Source organism: Nelumbo lutea, chromosome 5 (assembly GCF_056320005.1).
Source record: "Nelumbo lutea isolate HS-2025 chromosome 5, American lotus-T2T, whole genome shotgun sequence".
Classification (NCBI taxonomy): Eukaryota; Viridiplantae; Streptophyta; class Magnoliopsida; order Proteales; family Nelumbonaceae; genus Nelumbo; species Nelumbo lutea.
Genome location: NC_142688.1, coordinates 37,302,666 through 37,309,180, shown reverse-complemented (window position 1 = coordinate 37,309,180; position 6,515 = coordinate 37,302,666). Strand labels below are relative to the sequence as shown.

At 38.2% G+C, this 6,515-nt stretch overlaps 1 pseudogene; it reads left to right on the top strand.

Moving 5' to 3' along the window:
• The first annotated feature begins 407 nt into the window (after positions 1-407).
• Positions 408-2,568, top strand: LOC148851763 (uncharacterized; annotated as a pseudogene).
• Positions 2,569-6,515: the final 3,947 nt, after the last annotated feature.

Here is a 6,515-nt window from a genome sequence, read left to right as displayed (position 1 = left end):
CGACTTTACGGGGTTTTCACTAAACACAATTTCCTAACTTTCAAGGAAGCCGCTGCGGGAAGAGAATGGGCATCGTGGTAAAAGAAGTTCTATTTTCCCAGGTAAAAGTTATCCACCTGGGAAGAGAATTTTATAAAAAGGATAATAGGACAATTTTACCAAAATATTAATTTTTTATGGATAAAAATAATATTTTATTATTTAATTGAAAAAAAAATCAAAAGAATATGGATAAATTACAAAAATGTAAACGAACAAGAAATCTTGCCCCGCTGCCCAAGATATCTTGGCTTAATTGTCCAATGCAAGCTCAGCGGCATCCAAGAAGCCCACAACTTCGTTAGCCCATTATTAGATGTCCATAGACCATGAGAATGATCAGTTAAATCTAATCCAGAAACATCCAGATGGTTGAGTGGGCTTGGATATTAGTTGGTAGAGGTACATATCCAATCCATTTACATTCTAGTCGGATCATAAAGGAAAATGTTAGGAATGTCAATGGAGCAGATTAATTATCAAGTAATCAACCGGGTTTGGTATGAGTCTAATGGGTTTGGCCCGTTTGAGTTGTGAAAATATCAATACATTTATGCCATTTAGAGATTACAATATCCAATTGATTTTTATTTTTTTATTAATGCTTTTTTGGGAGAATGACGGTTCAGCCCAGAGTCAGAATTTTTAAGCCTAAAGTACAGTTAGGGTGGGTGCCAGTTCGGAATTGATGCCGATTTACAAGTGGGCATTGATGTATAGAATGAGGATTCTTAACATTTTGAAGGTTTATAAATCTGCCATGAAATTCTGAAATCTAAATTGGGTCTGTCCGTACTTTTCCATACTTTTCTTCATCATTTTATCATGCTCCACTTGGTGCCTTGACAGTTAACACTACTCCACCAGTCCACCTGGCCTGCTCTGTTCATGGTGGGCTGGCGATTGGTGCAACTCGGGTTGGGCGGAATTAGCAATTTACACTGGGGCTTGGGTCCAAACGTCGCGCCCATTTAATTTTTACAAAAATCCAACCCAAGCCCCCATGAAGTTGCACTGATAGCCTGGCCCGTTAACCGTTATTGACAATCTAGGTCGAATTCGGGTTAAGCCCAAAATGTACCATCTAACCTGATCCTTTGAGACCCCCAAAAATGTGTATATGATGAGATCCAAATCCATGTCCAGTCGAATTTTGCATCCGATCCTGTCATATTATTCTTCTATGAGTATGTCATCGTGAGCATCCAAATGCAATAAATACGGGTATAAACAAGGTTGAATTTCGGGTCTATCAGATCCGTTTTATGTCGAGATAAATCATAAAGTCTTATCTGGTTTTAACTTTGTTCTTAGGCACAAGTCCACAACCCATTTCTTCATAAAGGGACACATCCCCAAAATCCAAATGATTTTACAAGTAAAACACCTAGTTTTCCAGAACTTTGTTGATGTGAATAGTTGTTTCTTTGTCTTTCCACCAAACAAAATACGCAAATCAGTTCCTTAATCAATGTTTTTTACCGGCACTCCGCACCAACTCTGCCAGAATGTTTTCTAGACCCATTTTTCAAATCCATCTCTAACATTTCAAATTCCATGAAAGAATTCTCCTTCACGGTTTCTTACCTAATAAATTTTTGTGGGATCTCGTCAGAAAAAGCTCGTTCTGTTGCAAAGAAAGTTCATTTCGAAAACAACAAGAAACCAAATTCAGTGCTCAAATTCTTTGAAAACCAGGGATTCAGCAAAACCCAGATCCCATAAGCCGTTGCCAAGTGTCCATTACTACTCCTTGATAACCTAGTGAAATCCTCTGAGCCTATAATTCAGTTTCTTAGACTTAGACAGGTTGGACTTTCAAGCCCCTACATACTAACATACTCTCTCTATAGAGCCTGGCATCCTCCAAAGACGATTAGAGAAGTGTATTATCCCTTCTTGGAACTTCATGAAAACTTCACTTCACACAGACAAAAATGTCTCATTTGCTGTTAACCACAATGCAAGGTCATGGTGTGCCTGATTTCAGTATCTCCAATTCGATCACGTTGTGTCTTAATAGACCAACGTAACTCTGAACAACATCCGGTTTAAAGAATTTGTCAAGGAGATTAAGGGAATGGATTTTCATCACTCAAGCACGAGGTTTGTCAGAGCCGTAGCTATAAAATTAGGGTTGAGAAAGACTACATGGGATGTCAACCTTGGAGTTTTAAGAGTTTCTGTTGGTCAGACGATGAAATACTTTGCTCGTTCAGGAAGCAACCTACTTGCTTATCTATCTCCGAGGAGAACATTAGCGCTAAGTTGGATTTCTTCATGAATAAATTGAACCTGAAGCCTTCGGTTCTTTCCAAAAACCCCATAATATTTGGTCTTAGCTTGGAGAAGAGGGTTATTCCAAGATTATATGTAATGCAGATTCTGCTCTCAAAGGGACTCGTCAAGGAGTTTTGCCTTTTAAGTGTTTTAAAAATGTCTGATGTGAGATTTCGAAATAAGTTGGTCACTAGGTACAAGGATCAACTAACAGATTTATCCAAGGTAAAATATGATCATCTTTGTTAATCACCAAGTGGTTTGCTACTTCAAAATTGTAGAATTTTCAACTTATAAATGAAGAGAGGTAATTCTTTTTCTTTCTTTATGCTTAATGATACTTTCTTAGCATGTTGGATTGATTTGAAGCATCAATTTGTTCAGTTTTGAAAATCAACAAGGTTGAGGGTGATTCAGAGAGTAATTGGCTGGTTCAAGGATGGATATGAGATTCCTTAGCTCTCTAACATCATGTTAGAGAAGCCAAGACTTAACATCAACAGTGAATACATTGATCAGTTGGTTCTTGGATCTTTAAACACTCTTGCAGACAACTTAGCTAAAGGGGGTGGAGAAGAGTAGAGTTTTATTAGGGTAGGTCTTTTCTGATACATCTGGGGTGAGGATGGAAGGTGAAACTAAAACAATGGAGAAATAGAAGAATTATAAAAGCTAGCAATTACTCTTTGAGGGCCTTTTATGTAAGAAGACCCTGTGGTTTAGGTTGAATTAGATGTGCTTGGAATCTTATAACATTTTCATTTTCTTTTATGACCTGTTTCCTAGAGTGAGATTTCATCACTTAACATTATCTTGTACTCTAGAAGGACCCCATATTGGACATCTAACGAGTTCTGATTGACAACCAAAATCCTTTGGAACTTGATATGGAGTATAATGGCCTAAACTTTTACACTTGTTTTTATAACATAGTTATCCAAATTGTGAAAATTTTGAAGATTACTTCCCTAAAAAACTATAGTGGCTCTAAACTACCGATGTTTCCATATTTTATAGATTAAAATATATTTGTGTTGAATAACTTATGGCTAATGCGACTAATTTATCAAAGCTCAAATATGAAAGGTTTCAGCATGCAGTTCTTCAAAAAACATTAGTAAAAAATTTGACCAGTTCTGCTTATACAATGCACAATGTCATCATCATCATCATGCAAGCCTATCCCAAGTATATGGGGTTGCCTATCCATGTTTATGAGAGTTTGGCAAAAGTTCTAGTGCCAGCTACCAACCTGACACAACCCTCCTTTATCCAGGTTTGGGATTGGCAATGTAAGACAAGCTTACAATGGCAGAGTTACAATATGATCTATAGAGAAAATTCCAATATAAGTTTTGATAGATCCCCATCCCAAGTTCCCCCATGGATAGGGGTGGCCACGAACTGTTCAAGCTCGGCTCGGCTCGATCTAAACCAAGCTTCGAGCCTAATATATAGGCTCGTTTGCTAATCAGGCCGAGTTCAAGCTTAATAAAGCTCGGCTAGTGAGGATTGCAAGCCTATGTCACCTCGGCTACCGAGGGAGACCTTGGCTTGGCATCTCGGCCACTGAGGGTGGCCTTAGCTCGTCACCTCGGCTACTGAGGGAGACCTTGGCTTGGCATCTCGGCCACTGAGGGTGGCCTTAGCTCGTCACCTCGGCAACTAAGGGAGACCTCAGCTTGGCACCTTGGCTGCTAGGAAAACCTCAGCTTGGCACTTCAGCAGCTAAAGGAAACCTTGGCTTGGCACCTTGGCAACTGAGGGAAACCTCAGCTTGTTACCTCGACAACTGAGGGAGACCTCGGCTGCAAGGGAGACCTCAACATCACACTTCAGTAGCTAAGGGAGACCTGCAATCAAAGGTAGCCGAGCCGAGCTTGAACTTCTGAGCTTTCGACTCAAGCCGAGCCGAGCTCGAGCTCAAGTCACTAATTCGAATTGAGCTTCAGCTCAAGTCTAATAGTTTATGAGCAATTGCCTAGGCTCAAATCCACCCCTACCCATGGACATACCTCCGTGTGAGCATAAGAAATCCAATTATTCATCCGTTAGATTAAGTCATTAAACTCCTTTGCCCATCTTGGTTATTTTTGTTTTAAAAATGCATTACGCATATTGTCAAAGAATCCCTTAGATGAGAAGTGACGTAACTAAGGGTCTGTTTGGTTCAAGGGAATAGAAGCCTGGAATCGGAATTGGAATGGCCCATTCCCATTCCAAGTGTGGTTGACCGGAATGGGAATTCCATTCCCATTCTAGGCAGAATGGGAATCCACCATATGGGGGAATGGCCATTCCCGACCCCCCTAGGGAATGGGATTCCCATTCTGGTTTATAGTTTGATTTTTTTTTGTTTTTTACAAGAATACCCCCTTCATTCCCAACCCCAGTCAAACGAAGAGCCATCGCTGAACAGAGACTGTGAGCAGTGTAGAACTCCAAACCATCTGCCGTCGCCGAAACAACCTCTGGCAAGGTAAGACAACTGCTAAATCATTCTCCTCCTCCTCTTCCTCCTTCCAAATCAACCACCCATGCTCTTATCTGGGATCTAATTGCTTTGGTTTCATATGTTATCCAATCTTCATAGAAGATGAATCATTTTCAACAAAGGTACATATTGTTTAAGATCCGTATAAAATGTACCATTATAGTCTTTTTCTTTTGCACAATAGCTGCACCATTATGCTTTGTGTTTTATTTGTTTATTCTTCTTTTCAAATTTAGCTTTGACATTGTTTTAGTCCTGACATAAAAAAATTGCATAATATTTTCTTGTTAAGTTGCAAATACTTGCATCAATTTTGTGTTGGAGATATTCAGAAAGTTGCAAAAATATGAGAAGTGTAGGAGAGTCCAGATGCCGGAAGTGGTTCTTTGAAACTAAGGATGACGTAGAGAATTTTATTAGGTTGGTTTGTAATGTTGTTGAGAAAGATGTGGTGGTCCTGGTGGAGCCATGGGTCTCTAGGGGTATAGGTTGGAAGAAGACTAAAATGGGATTCTTGGCAGCAGTGATTAATAATAGTAAATACAGAATGGATTCAAAAGGGGGTCAGCAATTGCACGGAGGTTGACAAGGGTACCTCAAAAAGCAATAGAGACAGAGGCCATAGTGTGACAAGGAGAAAGAATGTCCTATTGACTGGGTGCTTGTTGTTTCTTGATTCTCACCTAGCCTGTAATTGGATAGAGTTTGGTTTTGTCATTGTAGTTTTGTCATGATGTTAGGAGTTTTTGTCATGTTTTCTTTTTTTCTCACTCTTGGGTGGTATTTATTATGCTTCTTGTTTACTTAATTTCATCATTAATAAATTCTTTTAATTTATTTCAAAAATATTAGTATTCTCAGAAACCTACAAATGCTTATGTGCTTAACTTTAATCAAGACCAAGTTGTGCAGATTCATGACACTGATCACAAGCCTTTAGAGATCTAAGTTGTTGACTTATTCAACTTGTACCGTATGTTTTGGTTTTAGGTGAAGGAAATTCCATTATCTTGGATAGTGAGGCACCCATCAGTCTACTTCTATGCTTCCTATGTTTCCTAATAGAATATCTGTTACTTCCCGTCCACAAAAAAAAAAAGAAAGAAAAATCATTAGCTCAATCAGGAACTTGGATCAACAAACATGTGAATTCTGATTTAATGTGTTTACTGATGCCATTAATCTGGAAACTGCTTCAAATGTTAGTAATATGGGCAGTTTAAGATTCTACTATGAAAATCACTCGAGGAGAGTAGTTAGTGTCTTATATTTAATGAAAGCAATTGGAAATACAATTAAATAAGACTTATACGGGTTGAAGAGTAGTTGATAAATTCCTAGATTTTCTTTAGGAGTTTATAATGATGGTGGCATTTTATTGAATTGCTTGAGCACTATAGAAATCTTGGGAAAACAATAATGTGTAAATATAGTAGTAAATTAGTTGGGACCCATGCCATGTATGGAAAAATCCAATATCTAATTTGATGACTAAAAGATCAAAAGTAAATATGAATCTTACATCATTTGCCTCCCAAAAACTTAAGAAATCATAAATTACTGTAGGGCAAATTTTTTAAACTATTCCTAAGGGTTAGAAAATTGACTAACTATATCTCTACTATTTCAGTATTGTCTTAAAGTATTTAAATATTTTTGACAATTGACTAACTCTACCCTTACCGTTAATGTCCGTTAACAG